General features: G+C 40.2%; 1 pseudogene; it reads right to left on the bottom strand.

Annotated features, from left to right (window-relative positions):
• Positions 1 to 1,368: 1,368 nt before the first annotated feature.
• Positions 1,369 to 20,133, bottom strand: part of LOC101429745 (transmembrane and coiled-coil domains protein 1 pseudogene) — a 46,948-nt pseudogene continuing 28,183 nt past the window's right edge.

Below are 20,133 nucleotides of genomic sequence, written 5' to 3'. Positions count from 1 at the left end.
AAGTAATATTAATTTTTCATAAAAGGCAATAGTGCACAAGGGATGCACCCACATTCTCTGCTGTGATGTTAAGGGAAGAGGAGATGTGCACTTCCCAATCAGGGGATCCTCGCATGGTTTCTATTTAGTCATCTTGGACTCTTTCTGTTCACATAACAATGTTTTTCAGAGATGATTCCAACTAGCCTGGATTGTTAACTCATCACCAGGGGTGTGGAAGATGAATGCATTCTGGACAATAAGTACCACAGAGAGGACTTCAGGGATATCTCTAGAATCCTGAGTGATCTTATATTTATTGCTTCTTCCAGGTGGCTGAGATGAGAATTTCCTATTCTCCCTCCCTCAACACATCCAATATTTTATCAGTAGTATTCTTGTCTATAATTATTCAAAGATGCTTCTCACCTGTTCCTATTTCAGATTGAGTTCCTCCTTTCAGAGAAATCTTCCACATCAAACTCCTACTATGGTATGCAAGTGTTTTGTAGCAGTTTAACATTATTGATGAGTTCCAAAAAGAAATATTGGATTATATTTGTAAACTGGTTTTTTCCTCTGGGCATATGAGATTATACTGGATTCAGAGGTTTATTTGATTAAGTAATTGTGTCAGTAGGGTATTGACTCCCCACCCCTTAGTGGGTGGAGGCTCAGAGATAAAAGGTATGGCAAAGGACAGAGTTAAGGGCTTTTAATGTTGGAGTTTTGATTTTGGAGTTTGATGTTGAAGCTGGAGCCCCAGGGAGAGAAACAGAGCCATTTAACTGATAGTCTACAGCTGACCTTGTGGAGTGAGGCAAAGCCTCAAGAGCCTCATAGTCTACAGCTGACCTTGTGGAGAAAACAGAGGAACTGAACCCAGAGGAACCCAGAAAACCTGAACACTTGATGACATCAGCAGACATCTTGCTCCAACATTTGAAAATATACTTTTGTGAGGGAAGTAACTTATGCTTTATGGTACAGTATCTGTAAGCATCTACCCCAAATAAATATCCTTTATAAAAACCAACCAATTTCTGGTATTTGCATCAGCACCCCTTTGGCTGACTAATACAGGTTTTTTTTTCTTTATTTTTTTAATGTTACATTAAAAAAATATGAGGTCCCCATATACCCCCCACCCCCTTCTCCTCACTCCTCCCCCCATAACAACAACCTCCTCCATTATCATGAAACATTCATTGCACTTGGTGAATACATCTCTGAGTACCACTGCACCTCATGGTCAGTGATCCACACCATAGCCCACACTCTCCCACAGTGCACCGAGTGGGCCATGGGAGGACATACCATGTCTGGCAACTGTCCCTAATATAGGTTTTAATATGTTCAGGCATATCAGGAATGCCTGATGTGCCAGCATCATCTGGGAGATGAAAATAAATGTTCCACATAGCTAAAGAGGGCATCCCAGTGCTTCCAGAGAAAGACAATGAAAACTGTGAGAAATAAATTGCTGAACATCCTGTTGGAAGTCTTCCTGAGGGGAACTACACAGTTGGCCACTGTGGAAACAAAGACCAAAAGAACTGCCATGATGGCTAGAAGGATGTTGATGAGTTTGCCCAGAAGGTTCCAGGCAGCGGCATTCTCCAGCCCATCCAGCTGCACCACCTGCTGCTACTGCTATAGCTTCTTCATCTTGGAGATGTGGGTCTGGCACACCTCCAGGGACTCCTGGATTCTCAGCACATTCATATTGCTGATAAGTGATTTTCTCTTTCAAGCTGGCCAATTCTTGCTTCAAGTTCAAGGTTTCATTCTGGTGGAGCTCTGTTAAGCCATTTAGTTGTTCTTCTAATTGTTCACACCTATTTGCTCTCCCTATAATGTCTGCAAAATTAAGGAATAATTCATCTGATAATGTTCCTCAAGTGTCTCAAAGGGTTTCTCTAGTTTGGCCTGGGTTTCCTGGGTCTCTTGGATCTCATATAGTAGTGCATCAAACTCTGAGCTCTGCTCGTCCAGAGTTTTTTTTGTTTTGGAGTTGGATGCTCCTACAGCAATGCCCCCAGTGGTGCTGTTGCCTCCCTGGCCTAATGTGGCACTAGAACAATCTTCCTCACTACCATATTTTGGGCTCTATTGAAAGTTTGAAACCACCCCAAAGTCTTCCTCCCATTCTCTGCTTGCCCTGCCTCTAAAGAGTCCTTCAGATTAGAGATGATGTCTGCATTGCCAAGTTTATTCTGAATTAATGAGGCAATCTTTCTGGGTTTTGAGAGCACAGTCCCAGCTGTTGAATGGGTGGACTGGGAGAAACTGGAGAGTCTACCCTTGACACTGTCCACCACACCCTCACTGAAGCCAGTCACCTTTGCTCCCAAATCCTTCAGACCTTGCTGCATGTCCCTGAACACATCCTTTGGCTGGTGCAGGATCCCATTCTGTTATACCTCCCAGAGCTTCTGGTGGTAAGATTCAAGCTTAATTAAATTAGTAGCTAGAGGAGGGCTTAGGAGGATTTCTGGTTCTTATTCTCAAAGACCTGTTTGATGTGGGCTGCCTGCTGTTTGTCTGCACTGTTGGCAAGGTTCAAGTACTTGGAAAAGTTGTCACCCCAGGCTGTTTGATCCATTCTGTGAGTTTCAGGATCTTCTGCTGCAGGAAAGCAATAGCAACCTTAGTGTACTGAGGGTCTAGCATTCCATCCACGGAGTCTGTGTGGATGTTGCCACCAATGTTAGAGGCCACTGTACTGGAAGTCTTCGCAAGGCTGCTTACTTCTAACTACTCCAATTCCCTCTGCAGTTGCCTCCTCTCCTGGTAGACATGCAGCAACAAAAGTTATTTCCATCACAGCTGAGCTGGTATGAGCCCCTGTTGTGGAAGAAGACTTGGGCTGGCCTGACTACATCACAGCTGCCATCTCCTGGCCAGATGTCCTGTTGATCTGAGGGCTTCTCTTTGGAGCCTTTGGCTTGTTTCAACTACTATGCAAGATCTTTCCTCTCTTCATCTTGCTACAGGACTCAATTCAAAACTGTGGGGTGGGGGTGGGGCAAGATGGCATCTAAGTGAATGCACCTCATAATCTCTCCTGCAAAGAGGCTGAGTAGGGTCAGAGTCCTGCCAGAGAGGGTTGTTTCAGAGGCTTGCAGGGCAGGAGTTTTCTGGGCCTTGATTTGGTGAGACAGTGACAGAAGAGGTTCTTGCAAAATGTAGAATTTTGGGTTTCTGACATGGAGGTCAGAAGCCATGGGTAGGACCCTTCCCCCTAGGGCTGGCAGCCATGGTGATCCCTGAAAACTATTGGTTGTGCTGTGGCATTCCCAAACCCCGAGTTTACTGGATGCATAGTTCCCAGGTCCGTATCCCCTAAACCCCATAGCTGATGCTCCACAGATTCACATACCTTGATTCCACAATATACCAGACTTCCCATTCCCAAATGCAACATGCTCTGAAGTCCATGATTACCCTAGCCTTCTGCTTTTCTTTTTTTCTTTTTTTGAGCTTGGAGGAGCATACCAGCTGACTTAGGGAAAGCCTGGGAAGAAAGGAGAGGCAAATCTGCTGAGAAAGCCCAATTTACCTAAATGTCTTGGAATAGGAAACTCGGCTGGGAGAAGGTGGAGTCAGAAAATCAATTAACCCTCCCCTAGCACATGTAAAGGGGAGAGATTGTAGGACATGCTTTCCAAACTTCCAATAGCATATTTGGGGTTTCTGGTGAGGTGTAGGTGCTCTCTCGCTGGAAATAAAGAGTCATTGTTTCTGTGTTGAGTTTATTCAACAAGGACCCACTTGAATCTCCTACTGGATCCCTCATGCAGCTTTTCTGCTGCCCTGGGAGAGAGGGAAGTGAAGAAGGGAGAAAGGGGGAATGTCAGATCCCTAAGTGTTTTATTTAACTGCAAAGAGGATTCCTATCTTGAAATGTTCAGTTTTTGTTGTTGTTGTTGTTATTGCTGCATTATCTTCTGTTTTTTTCTTCCCCTTTAACCCCCCAAGGCCCTTTCTCTTTTTTTCCTCTTTTTCTTTTTCTTGCTTGCTCCCCCCATTTTTTGTCCCCCCTCCCCTTTTTTCTCTTTTTCTTCCTTTCTCTTCTTTTTTATTTTATTTTTTTAAAATATACTAGGTGCTGCAGGGAGCACTTCACATTTGCTGTGTTTTCTCATCCTCCATTTCCTCTTTTCTGTGTGCATTGATTTTGGCCACCAACACTATCCCCTTTCCTCTACATCTTTCTATCCTCTATCATCTGTTTCTCTTACATTCCACCTCCCTTTATTTGGTCCCCAAATTGTGTGACTTTTTATTTCTAATACCTTTGTTCAGTTTTCTGTCTTTTATTCACTCTTAATAGTATTGTCTTTCTTTTCTCTTTCCCTCTCTTATGAAAACACTGGTCATTTAATTCACACTATATTCCTCCCCATATTCAGTTGACTGTCTCATTATAGATACTCTACTTACTGTTACAACTCTACACAGCAGATATTAGACATGAGTCTAATACCCATTCTCCTAGATCTCATATAGTTCTCTGGTAACATTTATTATCAATATACTTTATACATTTTCTTTTCTTACCCATTTTGCTTTCACTGGCCCTAATATTTTCCTTCAAAGTGAAATTAGCCAGAAACAAGAAAATAGAATAATAAGAACAAAGTGACAAAGAGAAGACATAACACTCAGGCAAAAACAACAACTAATTAAACCCCAGACTAGACAAAGAAGCTAAGGAACTGATCAAATCATCAAGATAAAATAATGACCAGACAGCAACAAAAAACTACAAACCAAACCAATAATCAGGAAAACATGGCCCAATCCAATGAACAAACTAAAAACCAGGAAGGGGAGCAGAACATTGAATAATTAATTAAAGCTCTCAAAACACATATTAGCAAACAATTTATAGAAGTAAAGGAAGAGATGAAATATATGGAGAAAACACTTGGAGAGAATACAGAAGAAATTGCAATCATACACAAAAAGATAATGGATATGATGGTGATGAACAGCACAATTCAAGAAATCAAAAATACACTCTCAGCAAATAACAGCAGATTAGAAGAGGCAGAGGAGAGAATTAGTGATGTGGAAGACAATATATCTGAAATCAAACAGATAGCAGAACTGATCAATAATAAGATAGAAAAAACCCAACTGGGATTTAGGGAACTGAATGACAATGCAACATGCACAAACATACACATTATAGGCATCCTAGAAGGAGAAGAGAAGGGAAAAGGGACAGAAGGGGTGTTGGAGGAAATAATGGCTGAAAAATTCCTAAATCTATTGAGAGATGGGTGTACATGTCCAGGAAGCACAATGCATCCCAAACAGCATAAATCCCAACAGGTCTACCCCAGGACATATAGTTGTCAAGTTATCCAATGCTCAAGACAAAGAGAAAAGTCTAAAAGCAAGAGAAAAGAGAACCATCACATACAAAGGAGGCTCCATAGGATTAAGTGCTGATTTATCATCTGAAACCATGGAGGCAAGATGGCAGTGGAGCAAGAAAAAATTCCAACCAAGAATACTCTACCCAGCTAAGCTAGCATTCAAAAATCACAGAGAGTTCAAAATTTTCACAGATAAACAGAAACTAAGAGAGGATGCCAACAAGAACCCACCCTTCAAGAAATACTAAAAGGAGTTCTCAGGAAGAAAGAAAAAAACAGGAGGGGCAGAGTTGGAGGAGAGTGTAAGAGCAATTAAAAAGACAAAAAGAGAAGAAAAGAAACAAAATATGACAAACACAAGTCCAAAAAAATATGGCTAACATAAATAATTCCTTGAAAGTGATAGCACTGAATGTCAATGGATTAAACTCACCTGTTGAAAGATTCAGATTGGAAGACTGGATAAGGAAATATGACCCATCTATATGTTGTCTACAAGAAACATATCTGAGACCCAGGGATTCAAGGAAATTGAAAATGAATGGCTGGAAAACAATCTTACAAGGAAAAAATAACCAAAAAAGGGTCAGGAGTAGCTATATTAATATCAGACAAAATAGACATTTAATGCAAAACAGTTGTGAGAGACAAAGATGGACCTATGTATTATTGAAAGGGATAATCGTTCAAGAAGAACAAACAAACACAAACATTTATGCTCCTAACAAAGGTGCCTAAAAATACGTGAGGCAAACACTGGAAAAACTAAGTGAAAGAATAGATGCCTCTACAATTATAGTGTGGGAATTTAATACACCACTATCAACTTTGGACAGAACATCACAAAAGAGAATTAAAAAAGAAATAAAGACTTTGAACAGTATATTAGAGGAGCTGGATCTAATAGACATATACAGAACATTACACCCAAATACAGCAGGATATATATTTTTCTCAAGTGCACATGGATCATTCTCCAAGATAGACCATATACTAGGCCACAAAGAAATTTTCAATGATTTCAGAAAGATTGAAATTATACAAAATAATTTCTCTGACCACAATGGAGTGAAGCTGGAAATCTGCAAGAGAGAGAGGTCCCGATTTTGCACCAAGATACGGAAATTAAACAATACACTCTTAGAAAAATAGTGGGTCAAGGAGGAAATCTCAAAAGAAATTAATGAAACTAATGAAAAAGATAACACAACATACCAAAACTTATGGGTTGCAGCAAAAGCAGTATGAGAGGGAAATTTATAGCCATAAATTCATACATCAAAAAAGAAGAAAGAGCTAAAGTTGAAGGGCTAACTGCACACTTAGAGGAATTAGTAAAAAAAAAAAAAAAAAAAAAAAAAAGGAGTAACCCAAAAGAAGAAGAAAGAAAGAAATAACAAAAATAAGAGCAGAACTAAATGAAATAGAAAATAAGAAAGCACTTGAAAAGATAAACAAAACCAAGAGCTGATTCTTTGAGATGATCAATAAAATTGACAAGCCCTTAGTGAGAATAACAAAGAAAAAAAAGACAGAAGATGCAAATGCATAAAATAAGAAACGAGAAAGGAGATATCACCACTTACCCCACAGAAGTAAAGACTATCATAAGAGGATACTTTGAAAAACTATATTCCAACAAGAAGGATAATTTAGAGGAAATGGACAAACTCCTAGACACACATAAGCAGCCGGTCTTGATGAAAGAAGAAATTGATGATATCAATAAACCAATCACATGTAAAGAGATAGAATCAGTCATTAAAAACCTCCCAACATGAGAAGATATTTGGTAACCATATATCTGATAGGAGACTTATATCCTGCATATATAAAGAACTCCTATATTTTGAAAATAAAAAGACAAACACCCCATTTAAAATTGGGGAAAAGATTTGAACAGACACTTCTCCAAAGTAGAAATACAAATGGCTAAAAAGCATATGAAAAAATGATGAAAATCAGTAGCTATTAGGGAAATGCGTATCAATACTACAATGAGATACCATCTTACTCCCATAAGACTGGCAGCTATGGAAAAAAACAGAAGACTACAAGTGTTGGAGAGGATGTGGAGGAATGGCAACACTCATACACTCCTGGTGGGAATGCAGAAGGATCTCGCCATTCTGGAGAGCCGTTTGGTGATTTCTCAACAAGTTAGCTGTAGATTTGCCTTATGATGCAGCAATTCCACTGCTGGGTATATGCTCAATAGAACTGAAAACAAGGACACAAACCGATATATGCACACCAATGTTGATAGCAGCATTGTTCACTATTGCTAAAAGATGGAACCAACCCAAATGCCCAATAATGGATGAATGGATAAATAAAATGTGGTATATTCATACAATGGAATACTACTCAGCTATAAGAAGGAATACAGTACAAACACATGTGATAACATGGATGAATCTTGAGAACCTTATGTTGAGTGAAGCAACCCAGGCATTGAAGGACAAATACTACATGACGTCAATGATCTGAAATAAGTAAACCAAGCTGCCTCAGAGAGCTAGAGACTGGATGACAGGCTTAAAGGAAATTGGGTGGTAGAGGAAGGATGTAAGCTGACACCTACATGGGTGAAATCTGTGATAAGGTGGAGGTAAGTATTTGTACAAGGAAGGGATTAAAAGGAGACATAGAGTTACCTTTGGGTGGGGCTTTGCAGGCTTGAGGGGGGCTAGGGATGGGAGGATGGGTAATATTGCCTAAGAAATTGGGGGGAGGGTGGGAGAACATACGAACATAGGAAATTATCAGATATTTGGTTGAGAGTATAATGCTGAGAAAACTGTTTAAAAATATAATAAGGAAAACTACCTGTTTAAGATGCTTAAAGGGGTAATCTGACACAGGACAGGCTTCTAGGGAGCGTGTGAGTGCTCATTTTGCCATCGTGGGTAATATCATTGCATAGAGACCGATATAATGAGAGTGAAGGTATACCAACATCCTGGGGAGGACTGATGCCATCAAATAGAGGGAATTGTATCTCTCTAGAGAAATGGTGGCTCCCAATGCATTAGGGGAGTTGAGCATGTCAAGCCCTCAACACTGTTGCAAGTATCTCTGAACATGGCCCTTCAAGCAATGAAGATTGACTGTCACAGCAGGCCCTGAGGGGAGGGGGAAAGAGGTATTGAATAGGTGGAATCAATGTAACTGTGAGGTCAATAGAAGTGTTCCACAAGATTATGGAAGGATGGATATAATACATGTAAAATTACACCAAAAATGTATAGGGGTTGATAGGCTAAAATGTAAATCATAATGTAAAACATAAGATAACTAAAATTTTAGAAAATTGTGTAGTTTAAAATATAAACCACAATGTAAACCCAAATGTTACCTTGTTTGAAAGCTATTGTCTCAATATCTGTACATCAGTTTCAGTAAATATAGTATGAACATGTAAAAAGGTTATTCCTGTGGAAGAGAAAAGGGTTTTATGTTGGATATGGGGGATTACTGTATACTGTATATATGAATTGCTGTGATCTAAAACTTTTGTGAAGATAAGCTTAATAATTAGGAAAAGAAAAAGAAAAGAAAGGACGTAGACATGGAGGAAAAGATGGAAGAAGTTGCCTTGCCAAATTGCACACAGGGCAACACTATTGCAGTGATGGAAGGCAAAACATCAAAGACAAAGATTTGCATTTTAAAATTTTTGATACTTCAATTTATTTTTACCTTAATTTTTCTAAATTAATATATATTCTACATCTAACCTCTAAACTCATCACTATATTCCATTTTACTATTAATAGAACCGGGCAATATATTGGACTTCATTTTTCAGGAAGTTTTGAATCACAGAGGTTCAACAATGGCAGGGGAGGAATACTGGTGTGGGATGTTATTGACAGTGGACACATGGTTGGCAAGTTCTCCAGGGCATATATCCAGGGCACATTAAAGTGTTTGGGTATTTTCACAGTGGTTAAAATAAAAAACAACTGAGGGAGTGCTGAGTTCCTAGTCAGGGGAGTTCTAGCACAGTCACTAAAGGAACAGCAACAATCCCCCAAGTCCAACAGCAAAGACCAAAAAAGATGGATGGTCCAACAATGAGCCCTTGATACTAATGGCTATGCTTGTAAGCCTGTGCACCTGAAATAAGAACAAGGACTACAGCTGAAGAGTGCCTAAGAGTTACTTCTTGAGAGCCTCCATGTTGTTCAAATGTGGCAAGTCTTGAAGCCAAATTCATCATGTAAATGTATTGCCTTCCCCCAAGCATGGGACATGACTCCCAGGGATAAGTCTCCCTAGCACTGAGGGATTACTACCACGTACCAGGTGATGATGTAACTAGAAAACGGCCTTGAATAAAAGGGTCAACTCGGATCAGCAGAATATCTCAGTCTACATATAATATCAGGAGTTAAAAATGCTTTTGACCTGAATAAAAGGGGGAAATGCTAAGAACAAATGAGTTTATATGGCTACGAGTCTCCAAAAAGAGCCAGGAGGTTATCAGAGGGGTTGCCCTTATCCACACCTGAGCAGAGTCCCAGAGACAGATAAAGTAGAAACAACCCCAGGTATTGGTTCTTCTGAGGGTTACAGAGACCCACAGGTTTTATGGTCATGGCAGATGGAGTTCAATGCCATGTCAGTTGGCCCTACTTTGGAGTTTGTGTTTCTGTGTGATCGAGCTGAACTCAGATGTGGTCTTTGTCCACAAGCCTCTCCTGTTACCCATACCGGAACTGTAGTTGGTGCTGGGGTTTAGTGTATACCCATGGGACCCGAATCTCTGGACCATCCATGTGATAGCCAGGCCCTGAGCCTCCACAGACTTCAGCTCCTACACTCTGGTTTATTAGACTTACCCCACTCAGCTAACATGGAGGTGAAGAAGGTCAACCACCACACCAGGGAGCCAAGAGTGCTTACAACTGAAAGCAGAAAAATTGCATCCAGCACCCATGTGGAATCTAAGCCCCCTCTTGATATAGTTGTGGAGTGGACACAACCATTCTAAGGTCCACAGGATGGAGGACTAGAGTATGGATTAGAGTGGACTTACTGATGTTCTATTCATGAACTATAGTGATTAGTAATTGAAGAAAATGTGGCATTGGTGTGGAGAAAGTGGCCATGGTGGCTGCTGCGGATAGAGATTGGGAGGAAGAGATGAGATTTGGAGGCATTTTCAGGGGTTGGAGTTGTCCTGGGTGGTGCTGCAGGGACAGATACTGGTCATTGTATGTCCTCCCATGGCCCACTGGGTGGACTGTGGGAGAGTGTGGGCTATGGTGGACATTGACCATGAGGTGCAACAGTGCTCAGAGATGTATTCACCATGATTGAGGAGGTTATTGTTATAGGGGAAGGAGTGGGGTGAGTGTGGTGGGGATATATGGGGACCTCATTTTTTTTAATGTAACATTAAAAAAATAAATAAAGAAAAAAAAATCCTCCCCACTAAGAAGAGCCATGGGCCAGATGGCTTCGCAGGTGAATTCTACAAAACATTCTGGAAAGAACTAACGCCAAACTTGATGAAACTCTTCCAAAACATTGAAAGACAAGGAACTTTGCCTAACTCATTCTATGATGCCAAAATTACCCTAGTGCCAAAGCCAAACAAAGATACCACAAGAAAGGAAAATTACACACCAATTTCTCTAATGAACCTAGATGCAAAAAACCCTCAACAAAATACTTGCTAATCATATTCAGGAGCACATTAAACAAATTATACACCATGACCAAATGGGATTCATTCCGGTTATGCAAGGTTGGTTCGACATAAGATAATCAATCAATGTAATACACCATATAAACACATGGAAGGAAAAAAATCACATGGTCATATGTATAGATGCAGAGAAATCATTTGACAAAACACAGCACCCTTTCTTGATAAAAATACTGCAAAAGATCGGAATACAAGGAAATTTTCTGAACATGATAAAGGGTATATATGAAAAAACCACAGCCAACATCATTTACAATAGTGAAATCTTAAAATCTTTCTCTCTAAGATCAGGAACAAGACAAGGATGCCCACTATCACCCCTTCTATTTAACATTGTCTTAGAAGTACTTGCTCGAGCACTGAGACAAGAACCAGATATAAAAGGCATCCAAATCGGAAAGGAAGAAGTCAAAATTTCATTATTTGCAGATGACATGATTCCATACAAAGGAAAACCTGAGAAGTCTACAAGAAATCTTCTTGAACTCATAAATGAGTTCAGTAAAGTTGGAGGTTATAAGATCAATGCACAAAAATCAGTAGCGTTTCTGTATACCAAAAATGAGCAAGATCAGGAGGAAATCAAGAAACAAATGCCATTTACAATAGTAAATTAAAAAAATCAAATATTTAGGAATAAATTTAACTAAATATGTAAAAAAAACTTACACACAGAGAACTACACAACACTATTCAAGGAAATCAAAGAAGACCTAAATAAATGGAAGAATATTCCCTGTTTATGGATAGGAAGACTAAATATCATTAAGATGTCTTGCCTACCAAAACTGATCTACACTTTCAAAGCAATCCCAATAAAAATCAACACAGCCTTCTTTAAGAAACTAGAAAAGCTAGCTATGAAATTTATTTGGAAAGGAAAGAGGCCCCAAGTAGCCAAAAACATATTGAAAAAGAAAAATGAAATTGGAGGAATCACACTACCTGACTTCAAAACATACTACAAAGCTACAGTAGTGAAAATGGCATGGTATTGGCATAAGGAGAGACACAGACCGATGGAACCAAATTGAGAGTTCTGATATAGATCCTCATATATACAGTCATATAATATTCGATAAGGCGACCAACCCTCTCAACTGGGAGAGAATGGCTTCTTAAACAAATGGTGCCTGAGGACTGGATATCCATATGTAAAAGAATGAAAGAGGATTACCAACTCACGCCTTATACAGAAATCACTCGATGGATCAAAGAACTAAATATAAGAGCCAAGACCATAAAGAGTTTGGAAAGCAGTTAGGGAAGCATCTACAAGAACTTGTAATAGGAAATGGCTTCATGAACTTCACGTCAAAAGCACGAGCAGCAAAAGAACAAATAGATGGGACTTCCTCAAAATCAAAGCCTTCTGCACCTCAAAGGAGTTTGTCAAGAGAGTAAAAAGGGAACCTACACAGTGGGAGAAAATATTAGGCAACCATATATCCGATAAGAGACTTATAACTTGCTTATATAAAGAACTCATATATCTTGAAAATAAAAAGATAAACAACCCATTTAAAAAATGGGGAAAAGATTTAAACAGACACTTCTCCAAAGAAGAAATACAAATGGCTAAAAAGCACAGGAAAAAATGCTCCAAATCTTCAGCTATCAGGGAAATGCAAATCAAAACTACAATGAGATATCATCTTACTCCCATAAGATTGGCAGCTATGAAAAAAACAGGAGAATACAAATGCTGGAGAGGATGTGAAGAAATGGGAACACTCATCCACTGCTGGTGGGAATGCAGATGGATCCAACCATTCTGGAGGACAGTCTGGCGGTTTCTCAAAAAAGTAACCATAGATTTGCCATATGACCCAGCAATACCACTGCTGGGTATATACCCAGCAGAACTGAAAACAAGGTCACAAACTGATATATGCACACCAATGTTCATAGCAGCATTGTTCACTATCACCAAAAGTTGGAATCAACCCAAATGCCCATCAACAGATGAGTGGATCAATAAAATGTGGTATATACACACAATGGAATACTACTCAGCTTTAAGAACAAATACACTACAAACACACGTGATAACATGGATGAATCTTGAGAACCTTATGTTGAGTGAAGCAACCCAGGCATTGAAGTACAAATACTACATGACCTCAATGATATGAAATAAGCAAGCTGCTTCAGAGAGCTAGAGACTGGAAGATAGGCTTACAGGAAATCAGGGGGTAGAGGAAGGATGTAAGCTGACATCTACATGGGTAAAATCTATGCTAAGCTGGAGGTAAGTATGTGTACAAGGAAGAGATAAAATGGGGACATAGGGTTACCTTTCCGTGGGGCTAGGGATGGGCGGATGGGTAATATTGCCCAAGAAATTAGGGGGAGGGTGGGGCAACACATGAACATAGGAGATTGTTAGGTGTTGGTTGAGAGTATAATGCTGAGAAAAACTTTTCAAAATATAATTAGGAAAGTTACCTGTGTAAGATACTCAAAGGGGATAATCTGATGCAGGACAGACTCCTAGGGAATATCTGAATGCTCATTTTGCCAGAGTGGGTTATATCATTGGATAGAGACCCATATAATGAGAGTGAAGGTAGACCCACATTCTGGGGAGGACTAATACCATCAAATAGAGGGAACTATATCTCTCAAGAGAAAGGATGACTCCCTGGGCATTAGGGCAGTTGAACAAATCAAGCCCTCAACACTGTTGTAAGTATTTCTGAACATGGCTCCTCAAGAAATGAAGATTGACTGTCACTGTGGGCCCCAAGGGGAAGGGGAAATAGATATTGAATAGATGGAAACAAAGTAAATGTGAGGGCAAAAGAAGTGTTTCACAAGACTACACAAGGATGGATATAAAACATGTAATATTACACCAAAAACATATAGGGGACGACAGACTAATAATGTAAACCAAAATGTAAAACATAGGATAACTAAAAAATGTAGGGAACTGTATAGCCTAAAGTATAAATCACAATGTAAACACAAATGTTACCTTGTTTGAAAGCTATTGTCTCAATATCTGTACATCAGTTTCAGTAAATATGATATGAATAAGTTAAAAGATTTTCGCTGTGGAAGGGAAAAGGTTTTATAATGGATATGTGAGAGTACTGTATATTGTATATAGGAATTACTGTGATCTAAGGCTCTTATGAAGAGAAGCTCAATAATTAGGAAAAAAGAAAAGAAAAAGATAGGATGTAGAATTTTTCCAAATTAATGTGTATTCTGTATCTAACCTTTATTTTATTTTATTTTATTTTATTTTTTTACCTGATTACTGTATTTCTTTATTCATTGCATGTTTTTCCAATATTGATTACATTGTCATATAATTTATTAAACAATTAATGAATACATAAATTTGGATAGGAGGGTTACTGTAAATGGATGATCATCTCTGCTTTAATCTAGAGGTTAACAATATTTTTATTCATATTACACTCCAGGAAAAGAGTAAGATTTTCTCAATTTTCTTATATAACTATCTCATACTTATTGTCTAATGACATTGTGCTTTAACACCAAACATTCAAATGACAAATTTGGAGATGTTTATTAGTTTTTCAAAGAAATGTACTTTAGATTTTTGTATTACTTGTGGATTATGAATACTATATCATTTTTCTGCTTAGTTTGTTTTATTCCTTTAAAATATTTTTATTTATAATTATTTTTCCATTAAAATAATAATATGGTGAATTCTTTAAAAAAGACTAAGTGAGGAGCATTAGTTATGTAGTCACTAAAATGTGTTACCATCAACTCTATTCATTTGCATTTATATGAAAACTTTTGGCAATTGTATATTTAGATTCTGGAGATACTGCCAAACTGTTTTCCACACAGGCTGCACCATTCTACATTCACATGAACAATGAAGCAGTGTTCCTATTTCTCCACATCCTTTCTAGCACTTTTAGTTGTCTTCCTTTTGAAAATAATGGCCATTCTATAAGTTGTGAAATGGTATCTCAGTATAGTTTGGAATTGCACTTCCCTAGTAGTTAGTGATGGTGAACATTTTGTGCATGTCCTGTTTGGTTACTTTTTTTTAAAAATTATTTATTACATTATTACATTAAAAAAAAATATGAGGTCCCATTCAACCCCACCGCCCCTGCCCCCCACTCCCCCCACAGCAACACTCTCTCCCATCATCATGACACATCCATTGCACCTGGTAAGTTCATCTCTGAGCATCACTGCACCCCATAGTCAATGGTCCACATCATAGCCCAGACTCTCTCACGTTCCATCCAGTGAGCCCTGGGGGGATCTACAATGTCCCGTAATTGTCCGTGAAGCACTATCCAGGACAACTCCACGTCCCGAAAACGCCTCCACATCTCATCTCTTCCTCCCATTCCCCACACCCAGCAGCCCCCATGGCTTTTATTTCCTTTTTGGAAAAAATGTCTACTAAAGTATTTTTTCACTTAGTTGGTTTGCTGGTCCAATCGTCATTGGGTTGTATTATCTCTTTTTTTTATTGACTTTGTAATAATATTACATTAAAAATATATATATGAGGTCCCATTCAACCCCTCCCCCCACCACACCTCTCCCCCCCCCCCCCAGCAACACTCGTTCCCATCATCATGACACATCCATTGCATTTGGTAAGTACATCTTTGGGCACCTCTGTACCTCATGGTCAATGGTCCACATCATGGCCCATACTCTCCCCCATTCCATCCAGTGGGCCCTGTGAGGATTTACAATGTCCGGTGATTGCCCCTGAAGCACCATCCAGGGCAGCTCCATGTCCCAAAGACGCCTCCACCTCTCATCTCTTTCTGCCTTTCCCCATACCCATCAGCCACCATGTCCACTTTTCCCAATCCAATGCCACCTCTTCTATGTGGATATTGGATTGGTTGTGTCCATTGCACCTCTATGTCAAGAGGAGGCTCAGATTCCACATGGATGCTGGATGCAATCCTCCCACTTTCAGTTGTAATCACTCTAGGCTCCATGGTGTGGTGGTTGTCCTTCTTCAACTCCATCTTAGCTGAGTGTGGTAAGTCCAATAAATCAGATTGTAGGTGCTGGAGTCTGTTGAGGCTCAGGACCTGGCTATCACATTGTCAGTCCAGAGATTCAAATCCCCTAAATATATCTTTTTTTTTTTTTAAAGATTTATTTATTTATTTAATTTCCCCCCCTCCCCTGGTTGTCTGTTCTTGGTGTCTATTCGCTGCGTCTTGTTTCTTTGTCCGCTTCTGTTGTCGTCAGCGGCATGGGAAGTGTGGGCGGTGCCATTCCTGGGCAGGCTGCTCTTTCTTTTCACGCTGGGCGGCTTTCCTCACGGGCGCACTCCTTGCGCGTGGGGCTCCCCCACGCAGGGGAAACCCTTGCGTGGCACGGCACTCCTTGCGCGCATCGGCACTGTGCATGGCCAGCTCCACACGGGTCAAGGAGGCCCGGGGTTTGAACCGCGGACCTCCCATATGGTAGACGGACGCCCTAACCACTGGGCCAAAGTCCGTTTCCCCCTAAATATATCTTAAACCCCAACACTAACTGCACCTCCAGCACATTAGCATGAAAGTCTTATGAAGAGAGATCCCATCTGAGTCCAGATTCATCACACATAAACACCATTTCCAAAGAGGGGCCATCTGACCTGGTAGTTAACCCCATCGGCCATGACCATAACTCCCATGGGTCTCTTTAGCCCTCAAAGGAACCAATATCTGGGGGTTGTATCTGCTTTATCTGTCTCTCAGACTCTGCTCAGTTGTGCATAAGGGCAATCCTTCTGCCAGCCTCCAGACTCTTTTTTAGAGACTCGTAGCCATATAAACTCATTTCTCCTTTCCATTTCCCCCTTACATTAGGTCAAACAACATTTTAAAGACTTGTTATTTTATGTAGACAGGGATATTCTGCTGATCCGCATTGAACCTTCCGTATAAGGTCATTTTCCAGTTGCATCATCAGTTGGTAGTTGATAGTGGTCCCTCAGTGCCAAGGAGGCTCATCCCTGGGTGTCATGTCCCACGCTAGGGGGAAGGCATTGCATTTACATGCTGAGTTTGGCTTCGAGACTGGCCACATTTGAGTAACATGAAGGCTGACAGGAGGAAATTCCCAGGCACAATGCTGCTCTAGGCCTTGTTCTTATTTTAGGCTTATCAGCTCACAAGCATAGTCATTAGCATCAGGGGCTCACTGTTGAACCCTCACTCCCTCCTGGTACCCGCTGCTGCACCTGGGAGACTGTCGCTGCTCCCCTAGGGACCACAACAGAGCACCACTGGCCAGGAACCCAGTTCCACCCCCTGCTGTGGTTTTTAATTGTTGCCACTATGAGTATATCCAAACATTACCATGCACCCTGGACATATGTTCTGTACAGCTCCCTGTCAGCCATATATCACCTGTCAATGGTATCCTATACCAGTATACCTCCATTGCCATTGTTGAAACACTCTGTGATCCAGAACTCCCCGAAATTTGAAGCCCAATATAATGTCAGGGTCCCTTACTAGGGAATGGCATATAGCGATGGATTTAAAGGTTAGATAGAGAATAAGTGTTGACTTGGAAAAAATTCTATATCCTATGTTGTTGTTTTTTTTCCCCTAATTATTGAGCTTCTCCTCACAGGAGCCCTAGACCACAGCAATGCATGTATATAATATACAGCACTCCCATACATCCACCACAAAACCTTTTCCCTTCCACAGCAATACCCTTACACCCTATTCACATCATATTTACTTAACGTGATGTACAGCATCTAAGACAATAGCTTTCTAACAAGGTGACATCTGTGCTTACATTGTGGTGCATACTTTAGGATACACATTTTTTTACATTCTTAGTTATCCTATGTTTTACATTATGGTTTACATTATCAGTCTGTCATCTCCTATATGTTATGGTGTAATATTACATGTTTTATATCCATCCTTGTGTACTCTCACGAAACTCCTCTCTTACCCCCCTTTTACCTTGGTTCCACACATTTAACGTCCATTTTCCCTTCCACCTTGGTGCCCACAGTGACAGCCAACCTCCGTTTCCGAAGGAGCCACTTCCAGAGATAGATGGAATAGTGTTCAGCGCCTAACTTGCTCAACTGCCCTAATGCCCTGGGAGCCACCATTTCTCTCGAGGGATACAGTTCCCTCTATTTGGTGGCATTAGTCCTCCCCAGGATGTGGGTCCACCCCCACTCTCACTACTTGGGTTTCTACCCCATGGTGTCACCCACTCTGGCAGAATGAGCATTTAGACATTGCCCAGGAGCCCGTCCTGCATCAGACCCTCCCCTCCGAGCGTTCTAAACAGGTAACCCTCTATATTATATTTTGATATGATTTTCTCGGTATTTTACTCTCCACCAACACCTGACCCTCTCCTGTGTTCGTATGCTACCCCTCCCTCCCCCCACTTTTGGGCAATGTTACCCATCCGCCCCTCCCCAGCCACCCTCAAACCCACAAAGCCCCAACCAGAGGCAACCCCTTGCCCCCCTTCTATCTCTTCTTTGTGTTCATACTTACCACCATCTCGTCTTAAATTCCACCCCTGCAGACATCGGCAAACATCCTTCCTCCACCCTCTGATTTCTTGTAAGCCTATTGTTCAGTCTCTTGCTATCTAGGGCAGCTTGGTTATTTCAGATCATTGAGGTCATGTAGTATTTGTCCTTCAATGTCTGGGTTGCTTCACTCAACATAAGGTTCTCAAGATTCATCCATGTTATCACATGTGTTTGTAGTGTGTTTGTTCTTACAGCCGAGTAGTATTCCATTGTGTGTATATACCACATTTTATTGATCCACTCATCTGTTGATGGGCATTTGGGTTGATTCCAACTTTTGGCGATAGTGAACAGTGCTTCTATGAACATTGGTGTACATATATCGGTTTGTGTCCTTGTTTTCAGTTCTGCTGGGTATATACCCAGCAGTGGTATTGCTGGGTCATATGGCAAATCTATGGCTAGTTTTTTGAGAAACCGCCATACTGTCCTCCAGAATGGTTGGATCCTTCTGCATTCCCACCAGCAGTGGATGAGTGTTCCCCTTTCTTCACATCCTCTCCAGCACTTGTAATCTTCTGCTTTTTTCATAGCTGCCAATCTTATGGGTGTAAGATGGTATCTCATTGTGGTTTTGATTTGCATTTCCCTGATAGCTAGAGATTTGGAACATTTTTTCATGTGCTTTTTTGCCATTTGTATTTCTTCTTTGGAAAAGTGTCTGTTTAAGTCTTTTTCCCATTTTTTAAATGGGTTGTTTATGTTTTTATTTTCAAGATATAGGAGTTATTTATATATGCATGTTATAAGTTTCTTATCAGATATATGGTTGCCAAATATTTTCTCCCACTGTGTGGGCTCCCTTTTTACTTTCTTGACAAACCCCTGTGAGGTGCAGAAGGCTTTAATTTTGAGGAAGTCCCATTTATCTATTTGTTCTTTTGCTGCTCGTGCTTTTGGTGAGATATTCATAAATCCATTTCCTATTACAAGGTCCTATAGATGTTTCCCTACACTGCTTTCTAAGGGTTTTATGGTCTTGGCTTTTATATTTAGGTCTTTGATCCATCTTGAGTTGATCTTTGTATAAGGTGTGAGATGGTAATCCTCTTTCATTCTTCTACATATGGCTATCCAGTTCTCCAGACACCATTTGTTGAATAGGCCACTCTCTCCCAGTTGAGAGCGTTTGGTGGCTTTATCGAATATTATGTGTCTGTATATGTGAGGTTCTATATCAGAGCTTTCAATTCGATTCCATTGGTCTGTGTGTCTCTCCTTATGCCAATACCATGCTGTTTTCACCACCGTAGCTTTGTAGTATGTTTTGAAGTCAGGTAATGTGATTCCTCCAATTTCGTTTTTCTTTTTCAGTATGTCTTTGGCTATTCGGGGTCTCTTTCCTTTCCAAATAAATTTCATAGTTAGTTTTTCTAGCTCCTTAAAGAAGGCTGTGTTGATTTTTATTGGGATTGCATTGAATGTGTAGATCAGTTTTGGTAGGATAGACATCTTAATAATGTTCAGTCTTCCTATCCATGAACAAGGAATAGTCTTCC

Source organism: Dasypus novemcinctus, chromosome 25, assembly GCF_030445035.2.
Source record: "Dasypus novemcinctus isolate mDasNov1 chromosome 25, mDasNov1.1.hap2, whole genome shotgun sequence".
NCBI classification, from domain to species: Eukaryota; Metazoa; Chordata; class Mammalia; order Cingulata; family Dasypodidae; genus Dasypus; species Dasypus novemcinctus.
This window is presented reverse-complemented; position numbering and strand designations above follow the sequence as displayed.